The sequence below is a fragment of the Zophobas morio genome, unplaced genomic scaffold (genome assembly GCF_036711695.1).
Source record: "Zophobas morio isolate AGI-343-1 ecotype UQ-CSIRO unplaced genomic scaffold, CSIRO_AGI_Zmor_V1 ptg000162l, whole genome shotgun sequence".
In the NCBI taxonomy this organism is placed as follows: domain Eukaryota; kingdom Metazoa; phylum Arthropoda; class Insecta; order Coleoptera; family Tenebrionidae; genus Zophobas; species Zophobas morio.
The window spans coordinates 1-22,249 of NW_026972266.1; the positions used below are offsets into that span (position 1 = coordinate 1).

Below are 22,249 nucleotides of genomic sequence, written 5' to 3' on the forward strand. Positions count from 1 at the left end.
ATAAACGGCGCTCTGGAAATACACGGAGGCGAGCGGGCTGGAAGGGTGGAGTAACTGGCAGTTGACGAAGCTATCATTTTCGGTTTGGTTGCTGTATTCCATGGTCTAGTCTAGAGTGCGTCGGGTCAGCGGGTCTTCATCGCAGAGATCTAGCCAGCGCAGGGGGATTTCGTGGATGTTCGGGAGTGCAACATTCTCGACATTTCTGCAAATAAATATATATAGTGTTAACGGTTTCTCTAAGCTGAGAATGTTATTTAATAGAGTTCAAAGGAAATTCACTATCGATTTTTGCTTATCTAACAATGGAACTTCAATTAGCGGAAAGGCGGTCTGCTTTATTTCTCTAATAATAATAAAAGGGAACAATAGCACCTCAAAGTACCCATTATACTTGGTAAAAGTTCCAATAATAGACTAATAGGTTTACAAAATTCACAACAGCAAAATAATGTAACTTAAATTTTATAGAATAACATACTTCTGTAGTTGTAGTTTATGAATCCGTGTCGAATTTTTACCCTAGACATCTAGGTTTTTGGAAAAAAATCACAATTTTTGCAATTTAATCTTGCAAATGTCGCTAGAAACGTTGACAGATTCCGATTTTCGTCCTTGTTGCGGTTCTAGTTAAGCCCGAAATAATAATACCATTCTTCTTCCTAACCGTATCCGATACAATAAACCGCTTTAAGACACTTCCACCAGACTTAACACTCCTGCATGACGAAATCTTCCTCGAGTAATTTTGTTTGAATACGTAGCTATCCCGCAATTAAATGTAAATCTTCACAGTATTAGGCATGTCAGAGAGTAAAATGCGCTGTGTGGGCGATAAATTCCGCCAACTTTTAGCGAGTTATTGCAGGTAATGTATTAAAATTTATGAAACAATTTAAACAGTCTGTGAACTGATGAAGTTGGTAAAAAAACGTCGCTTGGACAATCTACAGCGACTGCAGCCGGCTTTTAAATTATTAGTGTAATTTTTGCGTTGCAGTCTAGCAAAAACGCGACATCAAAGGACGGTCGTAGAAAATAATTCCATTGTACCACCGCACAAAGGCGGATATCAAGGAACAAAAGTGGCAGTGACTTGTTCGAATTTGCGCTGTTTTTTTGCTCACTTTGGTCGAAAGGCACGGGGACGGCGTCGATATTAAATACTTCTATATTAACAAAAAGGGAATAGTCCTTTGGTGGAAAGAACGGACTTGGGGGGATGAAAGAGGGCGTTCCACTTCGCTACATTAAATTTGTAAGTATTTACGTTTTGCTTTTTTAAAATGTATAATTGTATAGTCTTCTTTTCACAACAAGACAAGAAATGAAAAAATGTTTAAAATCATAAATTTTACGCACATTTTCAGTTTCTTATCATGAAAAGAAAACTACGTACAATTTGGAAAAAATGGCGCAAAATACAAACCCCGCCCACCCACCCTCATCTCGACCTCATCTCAATGGTGGTGACATTTTATTCGTCGTGAGCCGAACATGCCAAAAACAAATCTTGCTAAAGATACCAGGCAAAGTTTAATTTCCTCATTTCATGGTAAAGACCATAAGAAAAATTTTTACTTCTGCTTATTTTTGGAGAGGAACTGCAAAAATAATATTCCTGAAGAATTAACTTTAAGAAAGAATTACTTGTCCTCAGTTTACGATGACGTAAGTATTCTATCATTAAATAGAAACTTAAGATTGGGAACATCGTAATTTTTACTATTTTATTTATTTAGATAGTTATTTTACATTGTACTTGTATAGGTAATAATTTCGGAGGCTTCTACGGTCGGAATCAATATATGATCGTTTTCCGTTTCGCACACTTTCGTAAGTGGCATCTTCAGGAGCAGGGTTAAGAATAAGGAAAAAGAGCACGGTATCTCTGTATGTCAAGCATACCAGAGGCGAAACTCTTTCAAAAAGAGAGTCTTAACCCTGCTCCTGAAGATGCCACTTACGAAAGTGTGCGAAACGTTGGGTCCAAAAACTCAATTAACACGGTTCCAACAAGTCCGGAAACCATAGGTGATTAATTAAGTTAGAAGAGATATTGGGGTTCATGATATTTGGATAGCAGTAGATGAAACTACAAATTTTAATGGGCAATACGTTGCCAACATTGGAGAGGACGAAAAGGACGAAAAAGACGAAAAGGACGAAAAGGACACAAACTACGAAAAGTAGGAAAAAGGACGAAATAAGACCAAAAAGGATAATAAGGACGAAAAAGGACGAAAAGACCAAAAGGACGAAAAAGGATAATAAGGACGAAAAAAGGACGAAAAGGACGACAAGGAACACAAAGGACGAAAAAGGACGAAAAAGGATACTAAGAACAAAAAAAGGGCGAAAAAGACGAGAAAGGACGAAAAAGAATAATCATAATTATAAAAATGAGTTTATTATCCCACAGGTTTCCCTAATTACAGAACAAAAAAAAAATACAATCAATACTGAATAATAATAAGGACGAAAAAGGATAATAAGGATGAAAAAGGATGTTACGGACGAAAAAGGACGAAAGGGCATAATAAGGACCAAAAGGACGTAAAAGGATACTAAGGACGAAAAAAGGACTAAAAGAACGAAAAAGGACCAGAAGGACGAAAAGAACGAAACGGTCGAAAAAGGACGAAAAAGGATAATAAGGACGAAAAAGGACGGAAAGGACGAAAAAGGATACAAAGGACGAGAATATGACTAAAAGAACGAAAAAAGACGACAAGGGAGAAAACCACGAAAAGGACGACAAAGGACCAAGAAGGACGAAAAAGGACGAAAAAACAAAAAAAAGACGAACAAGGACGAAGAACACGAAAAGGACGAAAAGGGATAATAAAGACGAAAAAGGGCTAAGAGAACGAAAATGAATACCAAGGACGAAAAAAGGACTAAAATAACGAAAAAGGACCAGCAGGACGAAAAGAAGGGAAAGGTCGAAAAGGACGAAAAAGGAGAAAGAGAACGAAAAAGGACGGAAAGGACGAAAAGGACGAAAGGGCATAATAAGGACGAAAAATGACAGAAAGTACGAAAAAGGACGAAAAAACAAAAAAAAGACGAACAAGGACGAAGAACACGAAAAGGACGAAAAGGGATAATAAAGACGAAAAAGGGCTAAGAGAACGAAAATGAATACCAAGGACGAAAAAAGGACTAAAATAACGAAAAAGGACCGGCAGGACGAAAAGAAGGGAAAGGTCGAAAAGGACGAAAAAGGAGAAAGAGGACGAAAAAGGACGGAAAGGACGAAAAGGACGAAAGGGCATAATAAGGACGAAAAGGACAGAAAGTACGAAAAAGGATACTAAGGACAAAAAAAGGACTATAAGGACGAAAAAGGACGACAAGGACGAAAAGAACGAAAAGGACGTAAAAGACGAAAACGGACGAAAAAGGACAAAAAAGGACGAAAAAGAATAAGAAGGATGAAAAAGGACGAAGAGGACGAAAAGGACGAAAGGGCATAATAAGGACGAACAAGGACGAAAATGACGAAAAACGATACTAAGGACGAAAAAAGGACTAAAAGGACGAAAAGGACAAAAAAGAACAAAAGAGGATAATAAGGACGAAAAAGGACGAAAAGGACGAAAGGGCTTAATGAGGACGAAAAGGACGAAAAAGGATACTAAGAACGAAAAAAGAACTAATAGAACGAAAAAGGACGACAAAGGACGAATAAGGACGAAAGGGCATAATGAGGACGAAAAAGACGAAAAAGGATACTAATGACGAAAAAAGGACTATAAGGACGAAAAAGGACGAAAAAGCATAAAAAGGACGCAAAAGGACGAAGAGGGTGAAAAGGACGAGAAAGAACGAAAAAGGACGAAAAAGGACGGAAAAGCATAACAACGACGAAAAAGGACGAAGAGGACGAAAAAGACCAAAAGCACATAATAAGGACGAAAAAGGACCAAAAGAACGAAAAAGTATACTTAGGACGAAAAACGCAGTAACAGGACGAAAAACGACGAAAAGGATAAAAAGGGACGAAAAAGGACGAAAAAACATAACAAGGACGAAAAGAACGAAAAGAACGACAAAGGACGAATAAGGTCGAAAAAGGACGAGAAAGGACGAGAAAGCATAATAAAAAGGACGAAAAGAACGAAAATGACGACAAAGAACGAAACAGGACGAAAAACGTCGGAAAAAGACGAAAAGCATAAAGAGGACGAAAAAGGACGAAAAAGCATAAAGAGGACGAAAAAGGATGAAGAGCGCGCAAAGGACGAAAGGGCATAATAAGGACGTCAAAGGACAAAAAAGGACCAAAAGAACCAAAAAGGATACCAAGGACGAAAAGGACGAAAAAATATACTAAGAACGAAAAAAGGACTAGAAGGACGAAAAATGACGACAAAGGACGAAACAGTACAAAAAACGACGGAAAAAGACGAAATGCATACAGAGGACGAAAAAGGACGAAAAAGCATAAAAAGGACAAAAAAGGATGAAGAGCGCGCAAAAGACGAAAGGGCATAATAAGGACGAAAAAGTACGAAAAGGACAAAAAAGGACGAAAAAGGACGAACAAGGACGAATGAGGACGAAAAAGGACGAAAAAGAACGAAATAGGACGAAAAAGCATAAAAACGACGAAAAAGTGCGAAGAGGACGAAAAAGACGAAAGGGCATAATAAGGACGAAAAAGGACGAAAAGAACGAAAAAGGATACTAAGGACGAAAAAAACAGTAAAAGGACGAAAAGGATAAAAAAGGACGAAAGAGGACGAAAAAACATGAGAAGGACGAAAAGGACGAAAAGGAGACAAAGGACGACTAAGGACGAAAAAGGACGAGAAAGGACGAAAAAGCATCAATAGGACGACAAGAACGAAAAGGACGACAAAGGACGAAACAGGACGAAAAACGACTGATTAGGACGAAAAACATAAAGAGGATACTAATGACGCAAAAAGGACCATAAGGACGAAAAAGGACGAGAAGGACGAAAAGAACGAAAAGGACGTAAAAGACGAAAACGGACGAAAAAGGACAAAAAGGACGAAAAAGCATAAGAAGGACGAACAAGGACGAGAAGGACGAAAAGGACAAAAAAGAACGAAAGAGGATAATAAGGACGAACAAGGACGAAAAGGACGAAGGGGCATAATGAGGACGAAAAGGACGAAAGGGTATAATGAGGACGAAAAGTACGAAAGGGCATAATGAGGACGAAAAGGACGAAAGGGCATAATGAGGACGAAAATGATGAAAAAGGATACTAAGGACGAAAAAAGGACTAGAAGAACGAAAAAGGACGACAAAGGACGAATAAGGACGAAAAAGGACGAAAAAACATAAAAAGGACGAAAAAGGACCAAAAGAACGAAAAAGGATACTAAGAACGAAAAAGCAGTAAAAGGATGAAAAAGGACGAAAAAACATGACAAGAACGAAACAGGACGAAAAACGACGGAACAAGACGAAAAACATAAAAAGGACGGAAAAGCATAAACAGGACGAAAAAGGATGAAGAGCGCGCAAAAGACAAAGGGCATAATAAAGACGAAAAAGAACGAAAAGGACGAAAAAGTATACTAAGAACGAAAAAAGGACTAAAAGGACGAATAAGGACGAAAAAGGACAAGAAAGGACGAAAAAGCATAAAAAGGACGAAAAGAACGAAAAGGACAACAAAGGACGAAACAGGACGAAAAACGACGGAAAAAGACGAAATGCATAGAGAGGACGAAAAATTACGAAAAAGGATGAAAAGCGCGCAAAAGACGAAAGGGCATAATAAGGATGAAAAACTACGAAAAGGACGAAAAGGTATACTAAGAACGAAAAAAGAACTAGAAGGGCGAAAAAGGACGAAAATGACAAAAAAGGACGAATAAGGATGAACAAGGACGAAAAAAGACTAAGAAGACGAAAAGGACGAAAAGAGCGAAAAAACGAAAAGGAAAAAGGACGAAAAAGAATGAAATAGGACGAAAAAGGACGAAAAAGCATAAAAACGACGAAAAAGGACGAAGAGGACGAAAAAGACGAAAGGGCATAATAAGGACGAAAAAGGACGAAAAGAACGAAAAAGGATACTAAGGACGAAAAACGCAGTAAAAGGACGAAAAGGATAAAAGGACGAAAGAGGACGAAAAAACATGGAAAGGACGAAAAGAACGAAAAGGACGACAAAGGACGAATAAGGATGAAAAAGGACAAGACAGGACGAAAAAGCATAAATAGGACGACAAAGGACGAAACAGGACGAAAAACGACGGAAAAAGACGAAAAGCATAAAGAGGACGAAAAAAGGATAATAAGGACAGAAAAGGACGAAAGGGCATAATGAGGACGAAAAGGACGAAAAAGGATGCTAATGACGAAAAAAGGACTATAAGGACGAAAAGGACAAAAAAGAACGAATAAGGATGAACAAGGACGAAAAAAGACTAAGAAGGCGAAAAGGACGAAAAGAGCGAAAAAACGAAAAGGAAAAAGGACGAAAAAGAATGAAATAGGACGAAAAAGGACGAAAAAGCATAAAAACGACGAAAAAGGACGAAGAGGACGAAAAAGACGAAAGGGCATAATAAGGACGAAAAAGGACGAAAAGAACGAAAAAGGATACTAAGGACGAAAAACGCAGTAAAAGGACGAAAAGGATAAAAAGGACGAAAGAGGACGAAAAAACATGGAAAGGACGAAAAGAACGAAAAGGACGAGAAAAGACGAATAAGGATGAAAAAGGACAAGACAGGACGAAAAAGCATAAATAGGACGACAAAGGACGAAACAGGACGAAAAACGACGGAAAAAGACGAAAAGCATAAAGAGGACGAAAAAAGGATAATAAGGACAAAAAAGGACGAAAGGGCATAATGAGGACGAAAAGGACGAAAAAGGATGCTAATGACGAAAAAAGGACTATAAGGACGAAAAGGACAAAAAAGAACGACACAGGATAATAAGGACGAAAAAGCATAAAAACGACGAAAATGGACGAAGAGGACGAAAAGACGAAAGGGCATAATAAGGACGAAAAAGGACCAAAAGAACGAAAAAGGATACTTAGGACGAAAAACGCAGTGAAAGGACGAAAAAGGACGAGAAAGGACGAAAAAGAACGAAATAGGACGAAAAAGGACGAAAAAGCATAAAAACGACGAAAACTGATGAAGAGGACGAAAAAGGATGAAGAGCGCGCAAATGACGAAAGGGCATAATAAGGAGGAAAAATGACGAAAAGGACGAAAAAATACTAAGAACGAAAAAAGGACGAAAAAACACAAAAAGGACGAAAATAACGAAAAGTACAACAAAGGACGAATAGGGACGAAAAACCTAACAAGGACGAAAAGAACGAAAAGAACGACAAAGGACGAATAAGGACGAAAAAGGACGAGAAAAGACGAAAAAGAACGAAAAAGGACGAAAAAGGATAATAAGAACGAAAAAGTTATGAGTTATTTACATCGTTTTAATGATAATTTAATAAAATAGTACCTTAATAAAACGACTGTTTATCAACAGGATTTATCTTGACATGTAGAAGCATAGGTAATTTGCGGAGATTCGGGTGATTCCGCTAGTTTTCCCTGGTGTTTTAGGGCTAAATTATTATTAGAATATTAGGCAGTACTTTTTTCACTTTGCACCAGCAAAATCATCGTTAGATGGATACGCTAAGCGATCGAAAAAAATTATTACTATCAAAATGCCAAAATTTAGATAAAGTTTTTTAAAAATTGCTCTAAATTACAAGTTTCAATATATTCTAGGTTTGGCTTAATCCGAGGCTAATTCCAAACAAACAAAAGCACAACAAACAATAAAATATGTACAAAATAGCCTCTAGTAAATTTGCAGAATATACAGAAGAAAGTAAGATGATTGTCTTTGTAATTTTATACTTTGAAAAATTTGACTTTGACATTAAACACTTATCAGCGGCGATAAGTCAAATGAAAAAAATTATTATCAATGAACTTATAGTAGAAAACAAGAAACTTCGAATAGGAATTGAACATCTGAAAACAGAAAAAACACAAACATCAGGTACGGTCAACGAAAGGATCATGTCTGATCAAATATTTCAAAAAAAATTTCGGATTATGTAGTGGTTTAGTATTGCTTATGAAATCAATTATTATCAATAGATATCAATACGGTGAATATAGCGGATATCAGTCGCCGGAGTTTTTTTCTAATAGTGGGGTTATAGAAGGTTCCAATTTGGGTCCACTCTTGTTTATTATATTTTTACAGACAATTTGTCTGTTGGATGAATAAATCACTATTATTATTATTGTTAAAAATTTTCTGAGAACGTAAACAGGGTGCCAACAACAACGCTGACAGTTTTAACAGCGCCTGTGTTCTCTACTAACTATATCTGGCACCCTTCCCGTATCAATTTATTCCGAAAATATCGCATCCCCTTGTACATAACTTGTTGAAACTTTCGGAGATTATCTCCACGCTCGCAATCAAGAAAATTGAGATCCTACTTAATTAAATTCCATAAAGGGCAAAAATATTATCACCAGCTAAACAAAACCCTGAAAAATTTACGGGGTCACTTAAAGCGCAATTTCGGGGGCGCACTAGCGTGTGTTTCGTTTCCAGGATGAAACATTCCGCCAAATGGTTTTGTCCCGAATTGTGCGGTTCAGCAAACTGCAGGGGAATAATTCAGGAATTCGGCAGCGATAAAAAAAACAATCATGTTGGGAGAAATAATATTCGGAGTGTACTTGTAGTGGTTTCGAGGTGGAACGCATTATTCAAATTTCAAGTTAATTATTTAAAAGCGTGAAAAATGTAATGAAGGGAGAGCCGTCAAAAGCAACATTTAAATTTGAAATTTAATCTTGCAGAGTGCAATGTGGGGTTAATAAAGCTCATCTTGTGGCTTAGTTTTCGATGTTTTGCTAGTGAGGAATATTTGTAGGAGACTGGAGGTTCAGATTTATTCGAGAACCAGAAAAAAGCCAAGTGGATGAAATATTACAAATCTAGAAACAATGAAATTTGGCGACAACCCATTTAACGGGATTTAGTGAAAACCCGAGCAATAAAAACGTAATGGATAGACGAAGAGCGATCGACAGGAATAAATCCTGAAAAATGAATTTTTTAACAAAGCATCGCCCGAGATTTATCGGCGTTCGCTGTTCACATTTGCACCACTATTTGCTACAATAATAATAAAAGCAAATATTGGTGCTGGCGATATTAATGTGTGTTTAGGATTACTAAATATTGGTAATAAGAAAAACGAACCAGATGTAAACAACAAGAAAAGTGAAATTAAAAAAATTTTCATTATCTGATTGAAAATCGAAAAACTAAAAAAATGAAAAATGAAAATTAAAAATTGGATAACTAAAAGTTCTAAAAATAAAGAAATTGAAGCGAACAATTTAAATGTAGATAAATTGAAACTGAAAAATTACAAGATCAAAAAGTTGTAAAATCTCGTTCCAGTTGAGGTGTGATTTTTTGTGAGAGAGAAAACGTTTGTTTGTCTCTTTTTATTTGAACGCTGCTAGTACCAGCAGCCGAAATAGCTCAGTTGGGAGAGCGTTAGACTGAAGATCTAAAGGTCCCCGGTTCAATCCCGGGTTTCGGCATTAATTTTTTTATTCTATAAGATAAGATAAAGTTTCTTGCACAACAGTACAAAAGGTTAGCTAACACTACATGGTGATAAATAACGTGACTAACCTAAGAATAAAACAAACGAGGTCATACATAAATACTCAAGAGTTTATTGTAGAATTAAATTGTCTTTTTTTTCATAAGGTTTACAACACTGAGAAAATGAAAAATGAAAATGGGAAAATTCCAGATAAAAGACTGAAATTTTGAAAAATTCCAAATGAAAACAAAAAACTGGGAAATGGAAACTTCCGAAAGTTGAAAAATCGGAAAATCTTAAACTCGAAACATTGCAGATTGAAAATGGAAGGATGGAAATAACGAAAAGTAAAAAGTATCTAAGAAAAGTTGAAAGATTGAAACTCAAAAATCGAAGAATTAAAAAATGAAAATTGAGACTGAGAAATTGTAAATCGAAAAATTGAGGACACAATAAACTAATAGATCTATAACTTGAAAAATTTGAAAGTCGAGAAACTAAAATATCAGAACTGAAAAATTAAAATAGAAAATTCTAAAAGCCAAAAAAAAATCGAAAAAGTGCAAAATCAAAAAATCGCAAATTGAAGAAACTAAAAACTAAAAGATCCAGCTTTCGAAAGTTGAAAAATCGAAAAATTGAAAATTGGTAAAATTGCAAAATAAAAGTCGAAAAATAGAAAAAACGAAAAGTAAAAGTAATTAAAAATTGAAATTTTGAAATCCAAAAATTGAAGAAATGAAAATGGATAAACTATAAAAACACTGAGAAACTAAAAAAAAAGTATGTGAAAATGAAAAATTAAAATGGAAAAATTCCATATACAAAACTGAAATTTTGAAAAATTGCAAGATCAAAAAATAGCAAATTAATACAAACAACTGATAAATTGAGACTTTCGTAAGTTTGAAAATCGAAGGATTGAAAAAACGAAAAATAAAAGTATCTAAAAGCTGAAAGATTGAAACTCGAATATCGAAGAAATGAAAAATTAAAATTAAAAACTTACGAAATTGAAAAAATAATGAATTGACAGATCGAAAATTTCAAAAAGTCAACAATTGAATAATAATTGAAAATCAGAAAACGAAAAATCAACAGACTAAAGAAAAAATAAAAATAAAAACAGGAGATTACAAACAGAAAAATTGAAGCGAAGTACTGAAAGATCGAAATTTTCGAAAACTGAGAAAAACGAAAAGTAAATAGTATTTCAAATAGCCAGTGGAATCCAAAAATTGAGGAAAAGGAAATTAAAAACTTGAGAAAAAAAATTGAAAAAACAATACAGAAAAATCTAAATTTTGAAAAATTGATAACTTCAGTAATTGATAATTAAAAAAAAAACAAAAAAAAATTGAAAAAATAAAAATTAAAACAGAAAAATTCCAAAGAGAAAAATTGAAAATCCGAAAAATTGCAAATTGAGGAAACAAAAAACTGAAAGACCGAAACTTTCGAAAGTTGAAAATCGACAAATAGAAGATTTTAAGATTGAAAACGCCAAAAATTGTAAAATGAAAGTCGAAAAACTGAAACAACGATAAGAAAAAAGTGTATAAAAAATGGAAAGATTGCAATCCAAAAATTAGAAGAATGAAAAATGAAGATTAAAAAAAATTTCAAAAAATTGAAAAAATGAAAAACTGAAATAGAAAACTTCCAGAAGAAAGCGGAAGCGAAAAACTGAAATTTTGGAGGTGAAAAATCGAAAAATGTGCGACTCGAAACATTGCAAAATGAAATGTCGAAAATTGAAAAAAACAAAAAGAAAAACAATCTAATAGCTGAATGATTGAAATCCGAAAATTGGAAAATGGAAATGAAAAACTTCTAAAATTTGAAAACCGAGAAATCAAAAAATCAAAAAAACTGAAAACAATTAAAATGAAAAAATTCCAAATTGCGAAATTGAAATGAAACCCCGAAAAATTGCATCAAAAATTTGCAAATTGACGACATAAAAGACTGAAAAATCGAAACTTTAGAAAGTTCAATGATTGAAAAATGAAAAATTTTGAAAATTGAAAACTTGAAAAATTGCAAAATGAAAACGAAAAAAATTATCCAAAGTTGAAAGATTAAAATCCAGAATCTAAAGAAAAAATATGAATATTAAAAACTTGTGAAATTCTAAATCGAAAAATTGAGAAAATGTAAAATCTGAAAAGCTGAAACGTCGAAAACTTGAAAATGGAAAATTAAAATGGAAAAATTCCAGATATAAAAACTGAAATGTTGAAAAATTGTAAATTGAAACAAAAACCTGAGAGATCCAAAATTTCGAAAGTAGTCAAAATGAAATTAAGAACTTGATAAATTGGAACCATAATGAACTGACATAGAAAATTTGGAAAATTAAAAAATCGAAAAATTGAAAATCGAAAAATCAACAGATTAAAAAAAGGAAAAATTAGAATAGGAAAATTTCAAATTCAAAAATTGAAATGAAGTACTGAAATGTTGATAAACTTAAAACTCAAGAAAAATAAAGTAAATAATATTTAAAAGTTGGACGACTGAAATCCAAACATTAAAAAAATGAAAAATGAAAATTAAGAACTTGCGAAATTACGAATTGAAAAACTGAAAAAACGATAAGAAAGACCTAAAATTTCAAGAATTGAAAAGTCGAATAACTGAAAATCGAGAAACTAAAAAGTCAAAAATCTGAATATGAAAATGAAAAATTAAAATAGAAAAATTCCAAACCGAAAAATTGAAATTTTGATGAATCGAAAACGCGAAAAATTGCAAAATCAAAAAGTTTCAAAATGACGAAACTAAAAAACTGAAAGATCGAAACTTTTGAAAGTTGAAAAATCAAAATATTGAAATTTAAAAATTGAAAACTGGTAAAACTGCAAATTTAAAAATCGAAAAATTGAAAAAAAAACGAAAAGAAGAAAGTTGAAAGACTGAAAAAAATTAAACAGTTGAGAAAAAATTGAAAAAACGTTACAAAAGACCTAAAATCTTATAAATTGAGAAATCGAGTAATTGAAAATGAAAAAACGAAAAAAAAATGAAAAAAAAAAATTGGAGCATTCCAAAAAATGGAAAACCCGAAAAATTGCATATTGAAGAAACAAAAAATTTAAAGATAGAAACATTCGAAAGTTGAAAAGTCGAAAAATTTGGGACTCGCGACATTGCAAAATGAAAAGTAAAAAGAACTAAAAGCTGAACGATTGAAATCCAAAAATTGAAGAAATGGAAAATGGAAATTAAGAACTGGAGAAACTGCAAATCGAAAAATGGAAAAATTGAAAAACAGGAGACTAAAAATCCAAAAACTGAAAAAGTGAAAAATTAGAATGGAAAAATTTCAAATAAAAATGTTGAAAAATTGTAAGATCAAAAATTCCAAACTGAAAGATCGAAACTTTCCAAAGTTGAAAAGTCTACAATTTGACGAAATGAAAAATATAAATTAAGAACTTGAGAAATTTCAAACCGAAAAATTCAAAAAACAATAAGATCTAAAATTTGAAAAATTCAAAATCGAGAAACTTAAAAATCAAAACGCTGAGAAAATGAAGAATTAAAATGTGAAAATTTCAAATAGATAAACTGAAATGTTGAAAAGACTGAAATACAAAAATTGAAGAAATGAAAAATGAAAATTAAGAACTCGAGAAATAGCAAATCGAAAAATTAAAAAAAAAATGAAAATAAAAAAAGTAACTAAAATTTGAATGATTGAAATCCAAAAATTGAAGAAAAGAGAAACAAAAATTAAAAACTTGGGAAAAAAACAATACAAAAAGATCTCAAATTTGAAAAATTGGGAAATCGAGTACTTAATAGAAAATCGAAAAACGAAAAAAAAAATAAAAATTGGAGAAAATAGAAAAATTCCGAAGAGAAAAATTGAAATTTTGGAAAATTGAAACCCCGAAAAATTGGAAATTTAAACAAAAAACTGAATGATCAAAACTTTTGAAAGTTAAAAAATCGCAAAATTTGGTACTCGAAACATTGCAAAATGAAAGTCGAAAATTGAAAAAAACGAAAAAAAAATCAAACAGCTGAACGATTGAAATAAAAAATTGAAGAAGTGGAAAATGAAAAATTGCAAAGCGAAAACTTGAAAAACAATGAACTAAAAGTTCTAAAATTGAAAAACTAGAAATCAAAGCATCAAAAAACTGAAAAAAATTAGTAAATCGAAAAATTGGAAATCGAGAAATTTAGCAAAATAAAAGAAACCAGAAAATGAAAAATTAAAATTAGAGAAATTGGAAATCCGAAAAAGAGCAAGATTAAAAAATTGCAATCTGAAAGAAAAACTGAAAGATCTAGACTTTCGAAAGTTGAAAAATCGAACAATTTTGCAAAATAAAGTCGAAAAAAACAAAAAGTAAAAAAATCCGAAAGCTGAACGATTGAAATCCAAAAATTACACAAATGAGAAATGGAAATTATGAACTTAAGAAACTGTAAATTGAAAAATTGAAAAACAAGAAACTAAAAAATCCAAAAACTGAAAAAATGATAAATTACAACGGAAAAATTTCAAATAAAAAAATAAAACTAAAAACTGGAAAAATTGAAAACTCGAACAATTGCATGTTCAAAAAAAAAAATTGAACAAATAATAGGCTGGAAGTTTCGATGTTTCGATAGTTGAAAAATGGAAAAATTAAAACTTTTAAGAAGTGAAAACTCGAAAAATTGCAAAATGAACGTCGAAAAAAAGTAAAAATTATCTAAAAGTTGGAAGATTAAAATCCAAGAACTAAAGAATGAAACATGAAAATTAAAAACTGTTTTAATCACAAATCGAAAAAGTGAAAAGTAATAAAATGAAAAATTTTAAATCTGAAAAATTCGAAAGCGGAAAAATTGAAAATCGAGAAACTAAAAAACAAAACACTGAGAAAATGAAAAATTAAAATGGGAAAATTAGAAACAGAAAAACTGAAATGTTGAAAAGATCAAACAATTGTAAACTGAAACAAAAAATTGAAAGATAGCAAGTTTCGAAAGTTGGAAATGGAAAATTCTAAAAGTTGAAAGATTGAAACCAAAAATTGAAGAAATGAAAAATGAAAACTAAGAGCTTGAGGAACTGAAAAAAAAATGAACGGACAGATCGATAATTTGAAAAAGTGAAAAATCAAATAATAGAAAATTGGGAAACTAAAAATCAAAACACTGAAAAAAAATTGAAACATGTTGATTAACTGAAAACCCAAAAACTGCAAGATCAAAAAATTACAAATTGGAGAAACTAAAAAACTGAAAGATCGAAACTTTCGAAAGCAGAATTGCCAGCTTGATATATTGAATGTTTAATCTATGTAAAAAATAACTCTTTCTTACAACCACCACTAAAGTTTTTCTCTCGTAATGAGACCCTCTCTCTGAAACTAATTCCCCTTTTGTTTGCCCTTTAAGAAGGAAAAGTTAGATGACTCATCGTAAATAATTTTTTAGCTTTTTATTAAAGTTACGTTGACAGCAGTCTCCCAGTTTTCTCCTCATTTCATCGTAAATTGAATTTTTCTTGGATTATTTATACGACAATGTTGATGTAATATGGGTGACGTTGACGTGTTTTAAACTAATTCCTCTTTTAAGCGAGCTATTACAAGTAGAGATGACATTGCCTCTAACAAAAAATTGTTATTAATCATTTCGTCCCCAGAAACACGACGTAGTTCACACACTCTTCAACTTTTTATAAAAACTTTTAATTTAAATCATAGAGCCGTACTTTCTTGTTTGTATTTAGAGTGCACTCTTTGGTAATGTTTGAGTTCAAGCCACGTTGTAGCGACGACGGGTGGACTTCATTTATCACGTTGCTAATGGAACTGTGATTAAAAAAGGACCTAGACTGGATTTTCCGATGCAAGTTCCAAACTTAGTTTAATAGTATGGAAATTTTACTACAAAAAAAAACTAAACATCTACTTATAATGAAAAACGAGGTCGCTATTTGTTTGGAGGTTCACTTCAGACTTAACTAAGTATCAAATAGATAAATTTCCGGGCTGCGTGGCTTCCGGTCGCCACTGAAACCCATATTTGCATTCCTTTAACTAGTTCATAAAGCAAGCCTTCTTGTGGGTGCGGCAGACGAAAGCAATTATCAGCTTAATTACGCAGACCATCGATTATTATGTCGCTATTCCAGATATAAGAATAGTTAGTCCATTTTCTATATTAAGCTCTCGCTGACTGGCAAGCTCAATCCATCATTCCTTCCACCAAGACTAAGTTCAGGAATTTCACCCCTGTAATCTTCGCAACGCGTTTGAATAGATCCATCACTAATGATCTAGATTTGTTAAGTTCCGTGCTTTTTTCTCTAAATTGCGTGGGCTATTTTTGGAACGCGCGGAAATAAATTTATTTAATTTCTCTTGCGTGAACGACGGAAGCGAATTTATTCGATGCGATTTATTAATTTTTAAAGAAAACTTCTCAAGACTAGTGAAAATTTCAATTAAATTTGGCGCATTTGCATTTCCGTAAGTTTTCCCCACAAACAGGATCAAAGCTATATAAATATTCGGGACCTCTTCGGCTTACCATGAATTGCAAAATTTTAATCTGATAACGAGGCTTTTATTCATTCCAAAATATTTCTGGAGTGGTTGAAGTTTCTATATTTAGCCGCCATTTAATTTGCATATTTTAAGCGGTTTCTACAAGACGCTTTAACTTCGGCAAACCACCGATTTGAGAAAATTAAATAACTGTACACTAAAAGCCTTTCGTTTGTGTTTTCGGCTTATAAAATTTTATTGGGGATAATGTGGCAGCGTGGTTCACCCGCAGCAGTTCTTCTTCTAATTATTTTTTACGTTTTTTTTTTTTTGTAACGAGGAAAAAGTGGCGGAAAAGCGAAAATAACGAACTTCAAACAAGCTGATTTGGGAACAAAGAACGCGCCAACTAGTCAAAAAATAACTGGGACATGAAGGTAAAAGGAAACAGCCAAATAATTCAAACACTTCAGTCACTACGAGTATCTGTAGTAAATTATATGAAAAGAAAAAATAAACCGTGGGATCCTGAACAGATGGGTGTAACTGACATTCGGCAGGGTAAAACAAGCACGATGAAAATTTGACAACAATTTTTTGAACATTTTAAGTAATATAAGAACGTTTTGTGGTTAGTTGGGAGAATATTAATAAATTTGACGCAGGATCAGACAAAATATGTTGTTTTAAAAATATTTGAAGATATATTATTGGATGAATTTCTAAGAAAATATGTGTTTCTGCCTACTGTTTTTGCCACCTAATCACCATGTTTATTCCAAGATAAATCAGCTTCTATAAAATAACTAAATATTTAACAAATTGACCGTACGAGTCAACGCTGGTATTAGATCTCTTTAATCTTTTAAGATTTGATTTCCTTTAAGCTTAACTGATTGCTGGAGAATCATGTTGTAGCTTTTTTCTACTGTAACGACAGCAAGAATGTAAAAATTTGTTTGCTTACTATAAGTCTACTTCAGAAGAATCATGAAATGATGTATATTTCGGTAGATCGTTAATATTGTAGAAAAACAAGCACCAGCTCCCTGCGAAACACCATATTAGTTAAATAGGACGTTGTTAGTTTGAATTTTTGATTTTCGAATTTTTGGAATTTTGGTTTTTTCGATTCATCGAATTTTCATTTTTCGATTTTTTGATATTGAAATTATCAATTTTTCTTTTCGCTTTATAGAATTCTCGATTTTCGATTTTTTGGTTTTCCGAATTTTCGATTGTTCAATTTTTCCATTCTTCAGATTTTTCTAATTTTGATTTTTCGAATTTTCCATTTTTCGACAGTCCCATCTGTCAGTATTCGAAATTTAAAATATTAACTTTTCGGTTTTTCAGTTTTTCCAATCTTCAGGCTTTTCATTTTTAGTTTTTTTTAACTATCGATTTTTTAATTTCTCGAGGTTTGAATTTTCCATTTTTCCGATTTTTCAAATTTTTGATTTTCAAAATTTTCGCTGTTTCGAAATTCTGATTTTTTCATTTTTCCATTTTCGATTTCTCGATTTTCGAATTTTCGATATTGGAGTTTTCAGGTTTTTTTGCTTTCCAATTTTTTCATTCTTCAGTTTTTCGATTACTAAATTTTTTTACGTTTCGATGTTTTATTTTCTCAAGTTTTCGATTTTTCTACATCCAAATTTTCAATCTATTTACTTTCCGTTTTTTCTTTTTCCGATTTTGCAACTTTTCAATTTCTCGACTTTCTGTAAAATTTTCATTTTTTTTAATGTTTGATCTATCGAATTTTCGATTTTTCTATTTTTCGAATCTGCCTTTTTCGATTTTTCCATAGTGGAATTTCCAATTTTTCTGTCCGCTTTATAGATTCCTCGATTCTCGATTTTTCAATTTTCGATTTTTTTGAACTTTTGGTTTTTCGCTGTTTGATATTCTGATTTTTTTTATTTTAAATTTTTCGATTTTTTCATTTTTCCATTTTTGATTTTTCTATTTTACGAATTTCCATTTTTCGATTTTTTGATATTGGAACTATCAATTTTTCTTTTCGCTTTATAGAATTCTCGATTTTCGATTTGTTGATTTTTGAATTTTTCTATTCTTCTGATTTTTCTATTTTTGTTTTTTTTTCTAATTTTCTTTTTTTCGACATTCCGATCTGTATCTGTCGGTATTCGAATTTTAATGGATTAACTTTTCGATTTTTCAGTTTTTGCATTCTTCAGGTTATTCATTTTGAATTTTTTTTACCTCTCGATTTTTTAATTTCTCGGGTTTTGGATTTTTTGAATTCTGGATTTTTCGATATCCGATTTTTCAATGTTTCTGCTTCCTGATTTTCGTTTCTCCTATTTTTCAATTTTTTAATTTTGAAAATTTTAGCATCTACGATTTTCAGATTTTTTTAATTTTAAATTTTTCAATTTTTTTTATTTTTCCATTTTCGAATTCTCGATTTTCGGATTTTCAATATTGGAGTTTTCAGTTTACGATATATCGATTTTCAAACTATCAATCTTTTTACTTCCCGATTTGTCGTTTAGCCGATTTTTCAATTTTTTCATTTTTCGCGTTTACGCATGATTTTTTTATTTTTTCATTTTTTCGATTTTCGATTTTTGGAATTATTAATTTTTCGACTTTCATATTTTTTGGTTTCCGATTTTTCGATTTTATATTCTTCAGATTTTAGACTAAAATTTTTTGACTTTTTGATTTTTTGATTTTCGATTTTTCTCAAACTCAGTTTTTCGGTGTTCGAATTTTAATGGTTTAACTTTTCGATGTTTCAGTTTTTCTATTTTTCAGGTTTTCTATTTTTTTATTCTTTTTTACCTCTCGATTTTTGAATGTCTCGAGTTTTCAATTTTTTAAATTTTGAATTTTTCAATATCCGATTTTACAATCTTTTTACTTCCCGATTTTTCATTTTTCTGATTTATCATTTTCTTTCTTTGACTTTCGATGTTCGAAATTTTCGCTTTTTCGATATTTCGATTTTTTTTAATTTTAAATTTTTCGATTTTTTTTTTCATTTTCGATTTCTCGATTTTCGAATTTCCGGTTTTCCGATTTTTCGATACTGGAGTTTTCAGTTTTTCGATTTTTTTATTTTTTACGTTTCGATTTTTTGATTTCTCAAGTTTTCGATTTTTCTATATCCGAATTTTCAATCTATTTACTTTCCGTAATCTCATTTTTCCGATTTTGCCACTTTTCGATTTCTATTTTTCGAATCTGCATTTTTCGATTTTTCGATATTTGAATTTGCAGTTTTTCTTTTCGCTTTATAGATTCCTCGATTCTCGATTTTTCAATCTTCGATTTTTTGGATTTTTGGTTTTTCGAATTCTCGTTTTTTTAATTTTTCCATTCTTCAGATTAAAATTTTAATTTTTAAAATTTTCGTTTTTCGATTTTCAGTTTTTCCATTCTTTAGATTTTTAATTTTTAAATGTTTTTAATTTTCGATTATTTAATTTATCCAGTTTTCGATATATCGCTTTTCAAACTATCAATCTTTTTACTCTCCCATTTTTCGTTTACCCGATTTTTCATTTTTTTTTATTTTTCGAGTTTTCGGATGATTTTTTTATTTTTTTCAATTTATCGATTTTCCATTTTTGGTATTTTCCATTTTTCGCTGTTCCGATTTTTCGAATTTTAAGTTTTTCGATTTTTGGTTTTTCCATTTTTCTAATATCGATTTTTCGACTTTCCTATTTTTCGCCGAATTTTAGATTTTATATTTTTTAGCTTTTAGACTTAAATTGTTTAACTTCTGGATTTTCCAAGTTTTCTATTTTAATTTTTTTTTACTTCTCGATTTTTAATTTCTCGAGTTTTCGTTTTTTTGAATTTTGGATTTTTCGATATCTGGTTTTTCAAACTTTTTACTTCCCGATTTTTCGTTTGTTCCGATTTTTGAATTTTTTAATTTTCGATTTTTGAAATTTTTGAATTTTAAATTTTCCTTTTTTCCATTTTTCCATTTTCGATTTCTCAATTTTCAAATTTCCGATTTTTCGATATTGGAGTTTTAATCTTTTTTACTTTTCAATTTTTTTATTTTTTTCCTTGCGTTTTTTCATTTTTCTAATTTTGCAACTCTTCGATTTTTCGACCTTCTGGTAGACTTTTTTATTTTCTCACTTTTTCTAATGTTCGATTTTTGGAAATTTTGATTGTCAGTTTTCCGAATTTTCAATTTCTCGAATACTTAATTAATCGAATTTTCGATTTTTCTATTTTTCCAATCTCCATTTTCTTCTTTTCGCTATGAGCATTCGAATTTACCGATTTTCCATTATTCAATTTTTTCATTCTTCAGATTTTAGACTTCAATTGTTTTATTTCTTGATTTTTCGATTTTCCGATTTTTCGAATTTTCGGTTTCTGATTTTAGAGTTTTCGATTTTTCGATATCCGAATTTTCAATTTTTTTATTTATTTCACAATTAGATTTTCAGTTTTCCCATTTTTCAGTTTTTTATTTTATTTTTTTTTCTACGTTTCGATTTTCTAATTTATCGAGTTTTCGATTTCTCATGTTTTTGATATTCCGATATCCAAACTTTGAATCTTTTTAGTTTCCGATTTTTCGTCTTCCTAATTTTTCAATTTTTCAATATTTCGACTTTTCGGAAGATTTTTCAATTTTTTCCATTTTTTGATTATTAGAATTTTCCATTTTTCGGTATTCCAATTTTTCGAAATTTCGATTTTTCAATTTTCCTATTTTTCGGTTTCCGAATTTTCGATTTTCTATTGTTTAGGTTTTAGACTTAAATTTTTTTACTTTTCGATTTTCCAATTTTTCAGTTTTTCAGTATTTGAATTTTAATTATTTAACTTTTTGATTTTTCAGTTTTTCCGTTCTTGAGGTTTTCGTTTTTTTTTTGCTTTTCGATTTTTTAATTTCCCGAGTTTTCGATTTTCCGAATTTTGGATTTTTCGACATACGATTTTCAATCTATTTACTTCCCAATTTTTCCTTTTTCCAGTTTATTTTTTTAATTTTTTGTAATTTATATTTTTCAGTTTTTTTAATTTTTCCATTTTCGATGTCTCAGTTTTTGAATTTCCGATTTTTCTACATTTGAGTCTTCAGTCTTTTTATTTTCCGATTTTTCAGTTTTTCGATTTTTAGATTTTTTTACTTCTACTTTTTGAATTCTTTGTCGATTTTTTGATATCCGAATTTTCAATCCACTTTATTTTCCGTTTTTTCTTTTCTGGGAGATTTTTCTATTTTTTCGAATTTCGATTTTTGGAATTTTCAATGTTTCTATTTTCCATTTCTCGAGTTTAAATTTTTTAATTTTTTAAATTCCGATTTTTCGAATTTTCTATTTTTCAATTTTTCCATTTGTCGTTTTGAATCTTTCGATTTGTCCACATTGGAACAATTTAATATTTGCTTACTTTTCGGTTTTACGATTTCTTGATGCTCCAATTTTTTAATTTTTCGATTTTTCAGTATTCGAATTTTCGATTTTTTTTACTTTTCGATTTCTCAGCTTTTTCATTCTTGATTTTTGGATTTTTACACTTTTTGGAAAATTTTTCATTTTTCTATTCCGGTTTTTCATTTTTCGAAGTTTTGATATTTCAGTTTTCCGGTTTTTTATATTTTAGAATTTTCGTTTTTTCTATTTTTTGAATTTCTATTTCTTTCGCTTTATAAATTTTTCGATTTTCGATTTTTCAATTTTCGATTTTTTGAATTTACAGATTTTCGATTTTCGATTTTTGGAATTTTCCATTTTTCGATATTCCGATTTTTCGAATTTTAGGTTTTTGGATTGTTTTATTTTTCTATTTTTGGTGTTTTTATTTTTTTAATTTTGGTTTTTCGAATTTTCAATTTTTCGACATTCCTATCTTTGGGTATTTGAATTTTATGGTTTAACTTTTCGATTTTTCAGTTTTTCCATTATCCAGGTTTTTCTTTTTTAATTTTTTTTACTCCTCGATTTTTCAGTTTTTTCATTCTTGATTTTTGGATTTTTACACTTTTTGGAAAATTTTTCATTTTTCTATTCCGGGTTTTCATTTTTCGAAGTTTTGATATTTCAGTTTTCAGATTTTTAGATTTTAGAATTTTCGTTTTTTCTATTTTTTGAATTTCTATTTCTTATCGTTTTATAAATTTCTCGATTTT

At 30.9% G+C, this 22,249-nt stretch overlaps 1 non-coding gene across 1 annotated transcript; it reads left to right on the forward strand.

Moving 5' to 3' along the window:
• The first annotated feature begins 9,526 nt into the window (after window positions 1–9,526).
• On the forward strand, window positions 9,527–9,599 carry Trnaf-gaa (transfer RNA phenylalanine (anticodon GAA)). The gene has a single exon. It is a non-coding gene; the product is annotated as a tRNA-Phe (tRNA).
• Window positions 9,600–22,249: the final 12,650 nt, after the last annotated feature.